The sequence below is a fragment of the Chrysemys picta genome, chromosome 2 (genome assembly GCF_011386835.1).
Source record: "Chrysemys picta bellii isolate R12L10 chromosome 2, ASM1138683v2, whole genome shotgun sequence".
In the NCBI taxonomy this organism is placed as follows: domain Eukaryota; kingdom Metazoa; phylum Chordata; order Testudines; family Emydidae; genus Chrysemys; species Chrysemys picta.
In genome coordinates this window covers 168,808,264-168,825,368 of record NC_088792.1, presented here as the reverse complement: position 1 = coordinate 168,825,368, position 17,105 = coordinate 168,808,264, and the positions used below count along the sequence as shown (strand labels likewise).

At 41.0% G+C, this 17,105-nt stretch overlaps 1 protein-coding gene across 3 annotated transcripts in view; it reads right to left on the bottom strand.

The window, feature by feature from the left end:
- The window catches only part of CDH20 (cadherin 20), a 158,600-nt gene extending 141,729 nt beyond the window's left edge, over positions 1-16,871 (bottom strand). Inside the window, exon 1 of one of the 3 annotated variants that reach the window (XM_005300872.4) lies at positions 16,332-16,871. The gene's annotated coding sequence lies outside the window, so the exon portion shown is untranslated. The remainder of the gene's footprint in view (positions 1-16,331) is intronic. The other 2 variants (XM_065584821.1, XM_065584823.1) reach the window with 2 other exon arrangements.
- Between the last annotated feature and the right edge of the window lie 234 nt (positions 16,872-17,105).

Below are 17,105 nucleotides of genomic sequence, written 5' to 3'. Positions count from 1 at the left end.
AAGACCTTCCAACCCTTCCCTAAGAGCTGCCTGCCCTTGGCCCAGAGGTCCTGTTCATTTGCTGGGTCAGAAAGAAAGCCCTGAGTCTGTTTTCACTCAGGCTATTTAAGCAAAATGCTTTGACTATTGGTCCTTGGAGAATACAGTTTGAACCAGCATATGAGAGCCTTTCCACAGGTGGGAGTAGCTCTCTGGAGATGTTACAACATGAGTAAATTTGCCTCCCCTTCCCGCTCCCCCACACATCTCCCAGTGTTCTTAGTTCCAAGAGGCCTGTGGTCCCTCTTCCCCATGGGACTACATACAATCCTTCAACGGGACACAAACATTTGCATTTTTAATACAATGATCTCCTGAAATACTTAAACTTAATTCAACAAGGTTTGGCCAGGATATTGTCATATCTGTCACAGTGCTATTCACTGGTGTAGATTGCTTTCACTGGTACGCAAGCTCCTCGCCTCAGACTGGTGAGAAGGTGAGAGAGAGACTATTTTGTTCTACAAAGGTTCTTATACTCTCCTCATCATGGTAGTATCCAAGTGCCTTCCAGTAAAGCATTATGCAACTAACATGCATTGGGAGTGGTTCATTCATTCATTCATTCTCTGTCTCTTGCATCCTCTTCCTGGGGGACAACTGGCTGTAGAATGTGGTGTTTTGTTGCAGCAGGATTTTTTTTCAAATGTATATGCTACTATGTGTTTATGCTAGAGAAGGCAGGTCAAAACTAAAGAAGAGGAAGGTGGTAAGGACTGTGATGGTCATTGGTTCCTGTGGGAGTTTCTTTCATAGTCTCAGCCTGGCCCCCAAGAATGCTCTGACTCCTGCTGTGAGCAAAATAACCCGCATCACTTTACTGGTTATAATTGTGAGCTGTATTAGATACTTTCAGTGCACACATGGTATCAATTGAGCACATAGCACAAATGCAGCTTTGGAGCAGTTTATTTATGAACATTTTAAAGTGTGTATCATCCCAGATTATGTTACATATTATCATAGTATAGAGTAAACCTATTCTATTCAGAGGGAAAAGACTGGCCAGGTCACTGGCATCATCCTCATAATTCTTTTTTAAAAAATGTCATGTTATCTTTAAATTCTCTCCAGACAGCTAGTGGAAAGGGGCAAAACGAACATCACCTTGAAGGTTTAACCCACAGAACAGGACACATGTATTGCACAGGTGTCAAGTCCTTTGGGCAGCATTTAAACCATAACATATCCAGTAAAAAGTGGGAAATAAATTACATGGAGAAGGGTGAATGCAATTCCACTTTACTATCCTTATAGCTTTGTCCTCTTGCAAATTGCATTGAGTAGCACTTTTATAGTGTAATATTGTGGACAAGCTTCCCAGGCTCAAAACATGCATAATAGCAGGCCCATTAGAGTTCATTATCAAGAAATGAAAGAAAACAATTACTTATAGCATGGAAGGCAGAAGACTATGAAAAGAACTGAGTATGTGGAAAAAACAAGAACTATAATGTAAGGAACAATCTTGCCTTAGCAGAGCAAAGCAACCCTAATATATAAGAGTCATAGAATCATAGAATCATAGATTATAGGACTGGAAGGGACCTCGAGAGGTCATCGAGTCCAGTCCCCTGCCCGCATGGCAGGACCAAATACTGTCTAGACCATCCCTGATAGACATTTATCTAACCTACTCTTAAATATCTCCAGAGACGGAGATTCCACAACCTCCCTAGGCAATTTGTTCCAGTGTTTAACCACCCTGACAGTTAGGAACTTTTTCCTAATGTCCAACCTAGACCTCCCTTGCTGCAGTTTAAACCCATTGTTTCTGGTTCTATCCTTAGAGGCTAAGGTGAACAAGTTCTCTCCCTCCTCCTCATGACACCCTTTTAGATACCTGAAAACTGCTATCATGTCCCCTCTCAGTCTTCTCTTCTCCAAACTAAACAAACCCAGTTCTTTCAGCCTTCCTTCATAGGTCATGTTCTCAAGACCTTTAATCATTCTTGTTGCTCTTCTTTGGACCCTTTCCAATTTCTCCACATCTTTTTTAAAATGCGGCGCCCAGAACTGGACACAATACTCCAGCTGAGGCCTAACCAGAGCAGAGTAGAGCGGAAGAATGACTTCTCGTGTCTTGCTCACAACACACCTGTTAATGCATCCCAGAATCATGTTTGCTTTTTTTGCAACAGCATCACACTGTTGACTCATATTTAGCTTGTGGTCCACTATAACCCCTAGATCCCTTTCTGCCGTACTCCTTCCTAGACAGTCTTTTCCCATTCTGTATGTGTGAAATTGATTTTTCCTTCCTAAGTGGAGCACTTTGCATTTGTCTTTGTTAAACTTCATCCTGTTTAACTCAGACCATTTCTCCAATTTGTCCAGATCATTTTGAATTATGACCCTGTCCTCCAAAGTAGTTGCAATCCCTCCCAGTTTGGTATCATCCGCAAACTTAATAAGCGTACTTTCTATGCCAATATCTAAGTCGTTGATGAAGATATTGAACAGAGCCGGTCCCAAAACAGACCCCTGCGGAACCCCACTCGTTACGCCTTTCCAGCAGGATTGGGAACCATTAATAACAACTCTCTGAGTACGGTTATCCAGCCAGTTATGCACCCACCTTATAGTAGCCCCATCTAATTTGTATTTGCCTAGTTTATCGATAAGAATATCATGCGAGACCATATCAAATGCCTTACTAAAGTCTAGGTATACCACATCCACCGCTTCACCCTTATCCACAAGGCTCGTTATTCTATCAAAGAAAGCTATCAGATTGGTTTGACATGATTTGTTCTTCACAAATCCATGCTGGCTGTTCCCTATCACCTTACCACCTTCCAAGTGTTTGCAGATGATTTCCTTAATTACTTGCTCCATTATCTTCCCTGGCACAGAAGTTAAACTAACTGGTCTGTAGTTACCTGGGTTGTTTTTATTTCCCTTTTTATAGATGGGCACTATATTTGCCCTTTTCCAGTCTTCTGGAATCTCTCCCGTCTCCCATGACTTTCCAAAGATAATAGCTAGAGGCTCATAGATGACCCCATCCCGAAAAGCTTACAATCTATGAGTAGGACAAGAAGGGACCTATAATCCAAACTCTTGGGGATCCCATTTTAATTATCCTAAGGACTACAAAATTCTGAAATGCCTGCCCCCTAACTCCAGGGGAAGAATACATTTAACTAGAAATGAGTGATTCTTTTGTGTACCCAGGAGGAAGTTTTTTTTTTTTCAGGGTTACTTTCCACCTTTTCTACCATGTCATGGATTGTCCTGCCTTCCTGAGCTCATCCCAGAGTTCCCTTTTATAAGGATTAAAATTAAAGGCCCTTTCTTCATCTGTGCTGTTAGTTACACTAGCCTAATCCCATTGAAATCAATGAGGTTGCGGTAGTGTATTGAGAGCAGAAAAGTGTAGCAAACTGTTGTGTAATGTGGGGCTTTTACATGTTCCTTTCAAATGTCAGAAACTGATCATTTTCAGAGACAATGATGGCAGCCTAAATGGATCACTGGTATGTCCTGAGATAGCAAATCCTGTATCCATAAAATGGAAAGGGTATAATAAAGAGAGGAAGACCCGTGGAGCAAAATCTATCCCCGATTAAGTCATATTCTTTCACTGTTGTACTGAGGTAAATGGGGGTTGTATGTATGTATCCAGAGGAGAATTTGGCTGCAATAATTATTTTCTATTGCTGAGACATTGGCATTGAAAAGGCAATATTTTACAAAATCCATATAAACACAGTACAGTCAATTGTCTAGACTATTTTATACCATAGCATTTCAAGGATGAAGGTATCCCTCTGCTTTGTACTAGAATGTCTTTAAAAGGTTATTGAAGTAACACTTGACAGTATATTAAGTGGTAAAAATCAAACTTTGCTTTTTTTCAAACCCAACAGTTGTGGGGGGGTTTTGGTATTGATTTTTTTTTTTTTTTGCCGTTCTGAAGCATAAACTCACAACTTTTAAACAGGAACTGACCTAAGATTTCTGAAGACTTGGCATGCAATTATCCCTCACGTAAGGGCAATTTTCCAACCACAACCTATTTCTCAACTCAGAAAACCATGAAGCTGATTCTCAGATGTAGCAAAGATTGGGATATCAGAGACTCCCTTTATCAAGACTCATGGAAGGGACTGTGGCAGGTTTGTCATTGTCACCTGGCACTGTTTGAAAACTTTTAGAGTATAATGCTCTTAAAGAATTTTATAAAAAAATGTTCCAAGGTTTCCCCCCCCCCCCCCCGCCGCCCCTGCAATTCTCTAGAGATTCTAGTATAGGTTAAAATATGGGAGACAGCACAGTTGATGATATGGCACTGAACTGGGAAGCAGGAGATATGGTTGTATTTCTGGCATAATCCTGGGCAAGTCACTTCATCTCTCTGTGCCTGTGTTTCCCTTACTACCTTTAGTCAATCTTGCATATTTAGTGGAGCTGGTTGGAACATTTTTGACTTTTTTTTCCCCAAAGTATGCTGTTTTGAAGACAAAGCTTTTAACGTAGATATATCCACTTTGATTAAATTGTTGAGAGGAATGTTTCTGTGGCCCGGGGTGGACTCTCCTTCACTTCCAAAGAAAGAGACACGAAAAGGAATCCTCATTTTTTCAAATAGAAAAATGGACATTATGACAATTCTGTTTTGCAAAAATGTTCAAAAGTTTTTGTTTTTATTCCAGTACGGAATGAAAAAGGTTGAAACCTTAAATGTTGCAAAACACATTTGTCATCCTCCAGCCAGCTCTAGTATTTCAATGATGAGTTCCTTGGGCCAGAGCTATTTCTTATTATGAATTTATACAGTGCCTAGCACAACGGGGGTCTGATCTCAGCTGGCACTCCTAGGCACTACTGTAAAACAAATAATAATAAAAGTTCTCCCTTAATTGACTATTTCTATCCTAGAAGCCTAAAACCACGATATATCTCAGCACTCAAATCTATGTGTGGATTAAAGACACAAACAAGTCAACAACTTTCAGGAAATTCAGATCCAGATCCAAACTCTGCAGCTTGGACCCATCCTTAATATGGATGAAAACCTAGAACAGGGGTCGGCAACGTTTGGCATGCGGCTCGCCAGGGTAAGCACCCTGGCGGGCCGGGCCAGTTTATTTACCTGTTGACGCGGCAAGTTCGGCCGATCGTGGCCCCCACTGGCCGCGGTTCGCTGTCCCAGGCCAATGGGGGCGACGGGAAGCTGTGGCCAGCACATCCCTCGCCCGCGCCGCTTCTCGCCACCCCCATTGGCCCGGGACGGCGAACCGCGGCCAGTGGGGGCCGCGATCGGCTGAACCTGCTGCATGAGCAGGTAAATAAACCGGCCCGGCCCGCCAGGGTGCTTACCCTGGCGAGCCGTGTGCCAAACGTTGCCGATCCCTGACCTAGAATCATTCTGGGATTTCACTTTCTGGCAATATGCTACCATCAGTTTTTAAACAAAACTCCCATTGGCTTCAATGGCTGTGCAGAGCAATCACAGAACGTGGTCCATGCACTTGACCTTACTCTTACTTACTCATGAAAAAAACAAAAACTCTAGTCTAGCTATATTAATAACCTTATTTTACACACCACAGTATACACAAGGTCCACCATAGGCTAACACTAATCTTTCCCCTTGGCCTGATTATATTTACACACACACACACACACACACACAATATTGTTTATAATGTCATCTCCAAGATTCTCCTAGCTCCATAGATTTGGGAAACAAGAATCCTGACACCACTAATTTTGAATCCTGAAGCTACCCCTTTACCAGAGTTTCATACGTGATATATGACAATGGCACACTCCACTGGAAATGTTTGGTGCATGATGTTTTGCCACATTTTTATATCTTTTAAGTGTTACTTCAAAAAATTCCAATGTGCAGTCATAAATAAAGTATACTTGTCAGAAGCTGCAATCTGAATTTTTTCTAACAGTTTGCTTGTGTTCCCTCCATAAATAGTTTATTGGTAAATATGGCTGGAACTTTTGAATTTTACTATTGTTAACCTTGCCCTAAATGTTCATTTCGGACAGTGTTGAGTCTTCAATAGAAAACTTCTCCTTTATTTCAGTCATGTGGAACAGATTTTCTGGCTGAAAATTCTAAATGAGTAGCTTGATTATTATCTTATATTTCTTAGTCTCATTGAGATTGTTAGTACCTTTGATATCATCCTCATTAAAGGAACATTTGAGTTACTGGTCAGAACTATATTAGTATTACTGAAGTTAATATTAGCTATGGAATTATGTTGCAGGGAGGCTATTTCCAAGTGGTCCCTCTATAATGCAATAAAGCAAATGAAAAAAGATTGAATTAAATATTATTGCTTTTATCTGTATTCTGTTTCACTAAGTCATGTTAATATTCTTAAAGTAACAATTTAACATTGTGAAATGGTACCCTGATGAGTAAATTATGAGTAAGGCAGTGGATTTCAGACATGTGTCTAGGCAGGCTGTGAAAATACAACACCAAACTATTTCTAGTCACAGAAGACATCAATGATTGACATCTGAAAAAAATGACTCTCTCCCAGCACTCCCGAAGCCTTGCAATGCAGAAGGTCTTTCAGCAATACAATTACCATGCAATGAGGATGCTGTTTTAAGTCAGATAAGTGCTTTGCCCCACTCCTGTTCAGTCCTGATCATTTCCAAGGATGCTAAACAAAGCATTATGGTCTTAAACTTTCAACATGATTATAAACATAATGGCTGTTGGATTCAATAATTGCAGCCATGGAAGTCAAATATGCTTTGACATTTAGAATTTGCTTATTCAATTCAAATAAATTGCAGAAGAATAAAAATAATTTTGGACCACTACCTCTTTGAAGACAATCTTGTACAAAACTATATTAAGATTTTAAAGTTGCACAAGAGGGTTGGATGCCCAATGACCATTAAAATGAATAGGAATTGAGTGTCTAAATCCCACAGGTGGCTTTAAAAATCTCAGCTGTATACCTGAAGTCAGTGAGAACAGGATAGGGCCTCAACATCATCAGGAGGCCTATGGTATTATTGTCTGTTAAGAGATTTAATAGTTTAAATACACATTTTGATATGACCATATTTTTAAACACTTGGGCATCACATAATATTCTAAAAAATTGCTGGTAAGTGCAATCATATTAGATAACAAACACTGTCCACTGCCAAGATATTAAAACTGAAGAATATTAATAACTTACAAAAGAAATAGAACCACAAAAATATTTTAAATGGTGATTTAAGACAAATTTACAAGTTTCATTAACTTGATATGTGAAGAAACCATTAAACCTATATTTTCAGTTACATTTGATATGAACATGCATTATCAGTGGAATAAATTAGCAACAGATTTTGATCAAAATGCGGCTTCAAGGTTTATAGATTTTTAATAAAAAATCAATTTCTTTACTACATTTTCATATTTAACTATACTACAGTAGCACCTAGAGTGCCCAGTCAGGAATCAAGAACCCTTTGCTCTACTCATGTAATAAAAAGGCAGTCTCTCCCCCAAAGGTCTTACAATCTTAGCATCTAATGAGAAACAAAATGAACTGGGTGAAGATGGGGAGAAGAGAAAATAATTATTTTGACACCAATAAGCATTAGTCTCAATATACACATTGTCTAGCTATTGTCAAGTGTTTCATTGGCATCACAGTAGAGGTGAGTCCTAAGAGGAGATCCTTCCATGTATACTGGGCAGCATGGCACAAAGCCTGCAGGAGTTTAAGGGAAAAATGGATTAACAGACAATGAAGGCTGGCTTCATAGGCAGACCAGAGGCAGGAGCTGACAGCTCAATAATATAGAGCTAATCAATTTTTTTTCTTTGAAACTTTGATATGTCATCACCCTTTCCAAGATATTTGAACTTGAGTGTCTATTTCAGGGATCGGCAACGTTTGGCATGCGACTCGCCAGGGTAAGCACCCTGGCGGGCCGGGCCAGTTTATTTACCTGCTGACGCGGCAGGTTCGGCCGATCGCGGCCTCCACTGGCCGCGGTTCGCCGTCCCGGGCCAATGGGGGTGGCGAGAAGCGGTGCGGGCGAAGGATGTGCTGGCCGCAGCTTCCCACCGCCCCCATTGGCCCGGGACGGCGAACTGCGGACAGTGGGGGCCACGATCGGCTGAACCTGCTGCGTCAGCAGGTAAATAAACTGGCCCGGCCCACCAGGGTGCTTACCCTGGCGAGCCGCGTGCCAAACGTTGCGACCCCTGGCCTAGTTCCTTATTCTATAACATAAGATGCACACACACATCTCATATAAAGTTTACATAACTAATGTTTCTAAAGATTCCGATGGACTTCTCAGGACAAATTGTGCTCTCAGTTACAACAAGGTAAATCTGGTGCACTTCCATTGAGTTCAGAGACGTTACTCTGGATTTACACAAGTCTGAGTGAACAGAATTTGGCCCTGTGTGAGACCTGAGCTATATACGAGAGATGGTTCAGGCTATCATCTCTATATGGAGGACTCCAAATTTGATCTCTATGCCCCCAATCTCTACCCATAGCACTATCATATCTCTAGCTGCCTCTCTCACATCTCCTCCTAAATGAACTTTTGCCTCAAACTCAACATGGAAAAATTTAATTTACCATTTTATAAAACCCTTTAATCTCTTAAACTGTACATGCCCCAAAGAGCTCTCATAAAAATCTAGACAACACCAGACTAGTTTGAATCTTCATCTATAACCTTAAACTGTTTCACCTAGCTTCATATTATGTCACAACCTAATTGACATTTGTCTCCTATTTCTACATATCTCCAGCCCATGCTTTCACCAAATTCTCTCCCTTCCACCTCTGCAGTCTATCCTTCTCTCTTCACCCCTGAGGATTATCACATTTATCATCTCTCTTTTACTATAGCAACCTCCTCTTCTCTGCAGTTCTTTGATCCAGTACATACAAAGTAGTTTTGATAAATGTATCTTGCTCCAGCAACCTGGGAGTCATTTGACAGGTCTCCCCTCTTGTTTTCTGCATAAAGATTGAGCTTCATATTTCACCTTCAAGGCCCTACTTCATTCCATTTTGTCTACTTCTGCTTCCTTCTATTCTCTCTCCCCCACACTACTTACATTCCTCCCACACTACCCTGTCTAGGACCTTATACATTCTTTTCCCATACCCATCTCCATGCCCTTTCCACGCATGGATCTTTCCCATTTCTTCAATTACTTCCTTAAAAACCCTCTTCTCCCACAAGGCTTTGAAATATTAGCCCATTACATTGGTGTTATCTACATCTTATTTAGAATGTAAGCTCTATGGCGCAAGGACTAGGGGTAAAATTTTCAAAAAAGTGCCCAAGAGGCTTAGGAGCCTCCCATTTTGAAAAGAAAACAGGTTCTTCAGTGTCCAACACACATTGGACGTCTTGAATGCAGGCTCCTAAGTCAATTAAGTGCTTTTGAAAAAATGTATCCTATGTCTTGTTTTATATTTGTATAGTGCTAAGCACACAGAAGGCACTCAGTAAATAACCACCACCACCTAGTGAGGTGTCTTTATACCAATTTTATAAGATTTGCCAAATGGTGTTCTACTACTGCGATTTTAATTTATATTATATCATGACTGCAATTCTGAATCAAAACTACACAAGCAAGAACATTTATAGGTAAGCCTTTCAATCTATCTTTAACATGCCCCATTGCATCCAAGTTACATGTTTCAGGAATCCACTATATGCCACAAGTTCTAAAATACCTAGGCATACAGGAGAGGTTAATTATATAGTTTCATTTTTACCTCTGAATTGCTGCTGTAGTAGATTTAAAGAAACCACGTTGAATAATTTGGTCCCAAAGAGCTACCTACTTTAGAACTGCTAGAATCTCATGGATTGTATCTTTAGGATTCTTAGGACTTGATTGTGCAAATTTATTCATGTTGGTGAGCACTTACTATAACAGGCCCACTGGCTAGCTGTAACAGAGCTCACCAACATGAATAAGGCCCCTAACAAATTCTGTTTAACACACTTCACCATGTAATTAAAAAAAAGAAAAAAAAAAACGGTTTACACAAAGGACCTACTCAAAAACAAAGTTCTCTGTGCCCTCTACTGGCCCCACAGCAGCAATTATCTAACAAACGCTATCCCTAGACTTCTGATGATGATGGTGTGTGTGTGTGAATAAACAAGGAGACAAACAAAAAATATTTTTGGGACTTCAAATACTACTAGAAAAAACAGAACCCCCCTAGAAATAGTGACCAATGGCAAAAGGAAAGAATCAAAAGAGAAGAAAATTCAGAGCCTAACTTGTTGCTTTAAACTGGAATGTTTTCACTGATGTCAGTGGGAGCTTTGACTGCCTCACGGCTACAGGATTGGGTCCTTCATTTTCAAGGTTCTGAGAAAGTACTGAAAACAATGGAGAAAATATTTTAAACCTATAAAAGGGCATTTGACAGTGTAACTTTATTTCAAAACACTTGAAGTCCCTTTAATGGGTGCAGTGTGTGAACTATCATATTGGAAATGTATGAAATGCTCCTTTTATCCACAGATCATTGACAGATCATTGACATGAGAAACTGTATTTCTTCTTTCACAGTACTTATGGTCTATCATATCAATGTGTACTTAGTGAGCTCTACCTGAGGATTACCATATTGACATGCTCTATAGTGTCAACAAGAAATGGTGAATTTTAAAACAGTGATTAATTCACAAGTGAAAATGCACGTGTATATATATATATTAATCCTTATCCAAAAGTAGGTCTTGTCTCAGTGTTGAAGACATTTTTACAAATGTATACCTCTATTGCTTTAATTTAAAAAAAACAACAACAAAACAAAACACCCAACATAGTATGATTCATAACCTACAAAATATTCTTGTTCAATTGCTTTTGCAATTATTTTGTAGGTGCAAACAAAAAATAGCATGTAAAATTAGAGATAATTTCCTTCTACTCATCTTTTAAAATTGCCAAATTACTTACATTAAATTTGCTTAAAAGATAAGTACTCCCAAACTAAGGAATTTCATATCAACTTTTGGCCTCAGATCAGTTATCACAGCTGAGTTATAGACCTCTGGCATTTTTTAAAAAGAAATGTAAATGATGATATATCCTTAACTAGTCACATCGCTCCAATAAAATACTAAGACATGACTGGCTTGCTTCATGTCTTGCTTTTACTTAAATACAATGCCTTAGAAGCAGTAGTGTTAGTGTACAACGCACTCTGCTAATACTAGTTTTAATCTTTATATAGAAAAATAAGCTTCAATTTTTTGCTTGCTAATGATCAGTACATGAGCACATTTAACTTCTTTTCATAAAATACATTCATACACTATCGCTTTCTAAAACAAGGTACAGTGCTGACATGACAGATTCATGTTCCCAGCTGTGACATAAGGGTTCTTTGACAATGCCACAGTGAAAGCCCTATTAAGAGTACATGTGTCGGACAATGCATGTGATGCAGTTAGATGCTATAAAAAGATTTTCCAGGTGTTAATGAGTTACATGGTTAGAATGAAAATGAGCTAGATCAGTCTAACTGGAAAATCTCAAGAAATAGGACTCAGACTCTCAGAGAAACAGACAAATAGTGCTTTATACGCATCATTGGCCAAACTCTGCACCTGACCATGGGAGGTGATGAGTAATCATGACTACTCAGTGAAGAAACTGTTCATTCATGATGGTGTGCATGAAATAAGGAAGACACTAATGAGATCATTCAGTTTCATACGCCCTTTTACTTAGCTTTATCTGAAAAAAATAACTATTTTTGTGTCATTTATAAATGAAAATGTTAATTTGTTGCTTCATTACTCCTTCTCTCTGGTTTTGCTATACTCAGTCAGAACCATGACTACTTGTGGTTTGCACTTTCAAAAGACACACATGTGCACACAAATAACCCTACCCTGAAAAATCAGTGGCTGAGATTTTTCAAAGCAGGTTAGGGGATTTAGACACATTAAAGGTATGTATAAAACCCCTAGATTGCTTTGCAAATCTCAACCACTGATCTTTCAGAGTATGTATATCGCTATCTTGTATATCATGTATACACACACACACACATTTATTTATAACAAGGAGTCTGTTGGCACCTTAAAGACAGATTTATTTGGGCATAAGCTTTCGTGGGTAAAAACCTCACTTCGTCGGATGCAAAGTGAGGTTTTTACCCACGAAAGCTTATGCCCAAATAAATCTGTTAGTCTTTAAGGTGCCACCAGACTCCGTGTTGTTTTTGTAGATACAGACTAACACGGCTACCCCCTGCTACTTGACATTTATTTATATTATTTGTTATTTTACTAAAAGAACATTTTAAATTGTGTGTGAATTTTACCGATACTATTTGTACTAGGAGTTTGGGGAACTGAAATTTTGGTATAACTATAGATGCAAGGTACAGTCTGAGAAGGCTGCAATGCAGATTTCTCCATGCCAATGTGACCACAACCTCAGCTTGCTATACAACTGTATGGCAGAGGTGATGGAAGGGGAGGAGGAAAAGAGATATTTTAGTCTCAATGCTAATTCCATCATGGCTTTTCTTTGCCAGTGTACAGTATTAACATGTACTGGCCACTAGAAAATGAACTAACATCATCTAATTCATTTCACTAAGTAAGTAAATCTGTAGTATTTTATCTTTCAGTTCCAACTTAAGTCCCTCATGAGGTTAGCTCATTTAAGTTTTGCGGAAGGGCTAAATTATCTTATATTAGGCCTACGAAGATTAGGTGAAGAGTATGAGTAAACAAATTCAATAACACCTTGGCACTGAGTCTTGAAATTAAAGCCTTAAGGGTTAAAATTCTGCTGTCTTGCCAGGTGTTCTGCACAAATGTTGCTATCATACGATGTAATGTCTGACCATTCAACCATATGTCAAACACTCTCTGCTATGACAACCAGATGTAGTCATTGCCATGGAATGAAATCATCATTTTATTAATTACCCTTTAATTAGTTTATACAATAGAGGACATGCAGTAATTTAGTCATAATTGGTCTGACAGACTCAGTACTTACAGGGATGAAATCTGTTTGTGAGACTACTTGTTATGAATAACAATTATGTCTGTGACAATGCAATTTTATTATGAAGATGTACTGTGAATTTCAAATAGCGTATTTACAAGATATTAGTCAGCATTTTACTACAAAACAATGACTAATGATTTCAATACATAAAATTGTATAAACCTCTATGTATAGATGGTATGCATATTGTAACCATACATGATTTCCCCATGATCATCATGGCTCTTGAGGCATGTTTTTCATGTCTTATTTAACAACCATAGATTTTGTATATGTTTCTGTTTATTAAATATAAGAAACATTAGACTTATGACAAAACTTTACTGGTCTTCAGTCCTGGCTCCAGAAATTATTCTGAAATTAAACATAGCATTTAACTAATTGATGCACTATAAAGTTAAGATTCTTTATAAGAGTTCCCTAATGAAACATCACTGGCAATGACTCAAGGTCAGTAATGTCTCTTACAGTTTTCACTACACGTTTTGTCCTTCTAGTTCCAGAGGATATTTCAGTAAAATGTTCTTAGGTTTCTAATAGTGGGTTGATCCAGATACAGTTAGCAATATTCCCTTCTAGATAATTCTGGTAAAAAGGAACAGGTTGGCAGATTGCCTTGAAGACTGTTCCTCACAACAGGGATTACAATTAAATCAGAAATAAAGAATTTATCCTCAATCCATCATTGGAGTATGGCAATGCAATTTTTACAACTTAATCAGAACATTTGTGAAGTGCATTTTAAGTGCAGTCATTTAATATCCAGGTGAGTTCCTCCCAACACCCCACTTTGGGCCAAACACTGCAGTGCTCACTCAGTCCTTCCTCAGATAATTTAGGATTTGAATAGAGACTACATTACTTTATTTAGTTACTTATACAGTTGTAGCACTTTAACATGTATCCTGTTTTCTCCCCTTCCCTTAAATCAAAAATCTCACAAGTGCATCTCAAAGTCTTAGGCAAACTCAGAAAATACAACACTATGTTTTTCACAGCAAAGTGAAAGCTCACTCCCCCGTTCTTATTGATAGCTCTCACTTCCTTATGTATACAGATGAAAAGTATACTAATTGTGGTTCTGATGAAACATTGTCCAGTTCCAAAATCTTTTTTTTATTTAATAATATATAGTGGAGGGTATCTGTATTAAAATCTGTGAGCCAAATTCATACCTGGTGTAACTTCTTTGAAGTCAGTGGAGTCACACCAAAGCTGAATCAGTTTCCTTTACAACATTAGACTTCAAATCATCCTGTGATTTTGCTCACATGATTATGACTTCATCAACTTTGTTTTAATACCCTGCTCTTCCATTCTCTCTGATTAGACATATCACTATTCTGTCTTTTTGTAGATGTATCTCTTGTTATATGTTACATATGAAATAGTTTACAACCACTTTTCCCTTACAAGTGCCATTTTTAGTAAATATCAGTACTGTCAGTTTACTGCCTGTACATGTATACTAAAAATCACCTTTAGCCACTAGCAAGCATGGAGTTTTCTGTTACATCACATAGAAAAGCAACAGTGTAGTAAGAGGTTATTTCACCAGTTTTTCATGAAAGAGAAATCACTCTGAGTAACATGTTTTAAACCTGGACATAATTACGAAGTTAAAAACACAAACAGTTGCCTGTTTGAAAAGCCTTACAGCAGCACAAAAGCTGGCACCATTAGCGGTCATCCCTGTTGAGCTGGAAATAAAGTGTGCACATAAGTAGAATGCATTAATTGGTATTAGTCAGTCTAGTTAGGATGTTCATTCTCCAGGCATCTTTACATTTTACTTCCCTAAAACGGGATTAAAAAAACAAAACTCATCACTCGATTGTGTGCAGCATAAAAACTAAGAAGAGAAAATGGCAGTAATGCATATTTAAACTGCAGTTTTACAGAGATGCCCTTTTGTTAAATAGATAACGACCCCTGAGCTCTGGGATTCAAAGTACTGCAGAAGCGGAGCAAGTGATAAATGTTGCATGTTGCTATTTTCTCTCCCTTTCTCTCGTTTTGTGGTTATTGTGCACTACTGATTCCCGCACCTTCGGATCAAAATGAACAATTAACGGCCTAATTATTCCAGTCACACCAGCCCACAATGAAATCTTTATTCAGTGTTTACAGCAATCTTTGGCAGAGACTGTCTTGCTGTTTTGAAACTAAGAAGAACTGCACCCTTTGGCTTCGCTCAGCATCAGCTGCCTTGGTTTCAGAGCTGGGTGCCAATAATCAGCCTTCTTGGTTCCCCCTCCCCCTTCCAAAGGAGGTATTTTTTTGGAGGGTGAAAAGATCTATTCTCATCAACTCCCCCTATATACTGGCTGATTTATGGCCCAGCCATTGGGTCTCTTCCTTCCGTATCTTTTTCACATTTATTTTCTGTTACCTCGACCCCCCTCCCCCGGTCCATCGACACCCAGAAGAGCCCGTGAAGTCCCACCAAGTCGGCGGCTGCCCGGCGGGGGGACCGGCCGGGAGGAGCTAACGCGGCCAGTGAGAGCCACAGAAGAGGAACCAAACTTGGTTCGCAGGAGGAAAAAAAGTGACATCAGACGGGGGGGAAAGAGTTTCCCGCACACTTTGCTCACTGCTCCAGAGATTCCTTTATTCTCCCCGGCTCTAAGGGGGGGGGGGGTTGCTGGCAACAGCGCGTGCCCTGCTCCCTAGAGAGCTCCCCCAAACCACCCCATGGGCAGGGCTCCCTCCTGCTCCTATAACGCCCGTGCTCAGGGCTCTCACTGGGCAAAATCCCCCCTCTCTTTTGCCTCGAGCCCATGGCTCCCCACACTCTCGGCCTCCTGCTGGGCATGCCCCCCCCCCTCCTGCAGGGGCCCGCGCTCTCTCAGGCTTGCAAGACTCCCCCCCCCCCCCCAGGTGTCTGATCCTTGGAGGCATCCCCATGGGGCGGCAGCCTGTAGAAGAGTTCTCTGTGCAACCCCCTCCCCGCCTCCACAGGGCTCCTTTCCCTAGGGGGGCTTCCCACACCCCTGCCCCAGCACGCAGGAGAGCAGAGGGGACCGCCCTGGAGCTGGCGGGACTGGGAGTCGGACACGTCCCCCCATCAGAGGCGGCTCCCTGCTTTGGCCCGAGCCGCCGGGGAAGTTGGAGGGAGAAGCTCGTGGCAGGGCGGAGGCGGCCCCGCCGCCAGCGCACCTGCAAGAGTCCCAGGCAAACTCGAGAGCAGCTGCAGCCCCGCGCCCCTTCCCTCTGCCTCCCGCCGTGCTCGGCCAGGGAGCCTCCAATGTTACCCCGCGGGTACCTTGCGCGGTGTGTGGCAGGAGCTCCCCGGGAAGCCTCCTGGCGACCTTCCTCCTCGCTGGGGTCCCCGCTCACATCCCAGCGCCCCCCGCCACGGCCACTGCAGTCCGAGAAGCGAAGTCCGCTCCTGAGCCCACCTCAGGGGGAAAAAAAGGGGGGGGGGCGCACAGCTTCCCCCTCCTGCTCCCAGCGCACACACGGGGCTAGATTTTTGCTTCCACCTGGGCTGCAGCGACGACGGGGTTCTCCCCCCGTCCCTCGCCTCTGCCAACGCTCAGCTCAGCGCCGGTGGAGACGGAGGCTTCTCCAGATCAGCTCCTCTCGAGTTTGTGGCAGGCACCTCTTCCCCTCCTCCTTCGCCCTTGCTCCTTCCCTAGTCTAAGTGGCTGCTGGCTGCCTGTGCCACTGGTACTCATTCTCCTGCTCATGAATATTCTGACAGAGGCGAATGCTGTTGAAGTAAATTGAATTAGCCAATTGGTGCCAGGAATGTGCACTCCTTCCCTCTGAGGAGCTGTCTGGAACACCACCAGATGCAAGTAATTAGTGTCCAGTTGGCACCCTGTGGTTCAGACCCTGCAATTTTGACTGGGCACCTCTGGGGAACCCCACTGGCTTTAGATTCCACACACATCTCTCAGGTCCTGGGAAAAGCAGCAGTGTGTACCAGAGACATCTTTCTACAGAGAATATGTCTTAGGAGGATTTAAAAGATGCATCATCCCTGTTCATGGATGGGAATTTATGGGGAAAGACAAGGACAACATGGCAGATT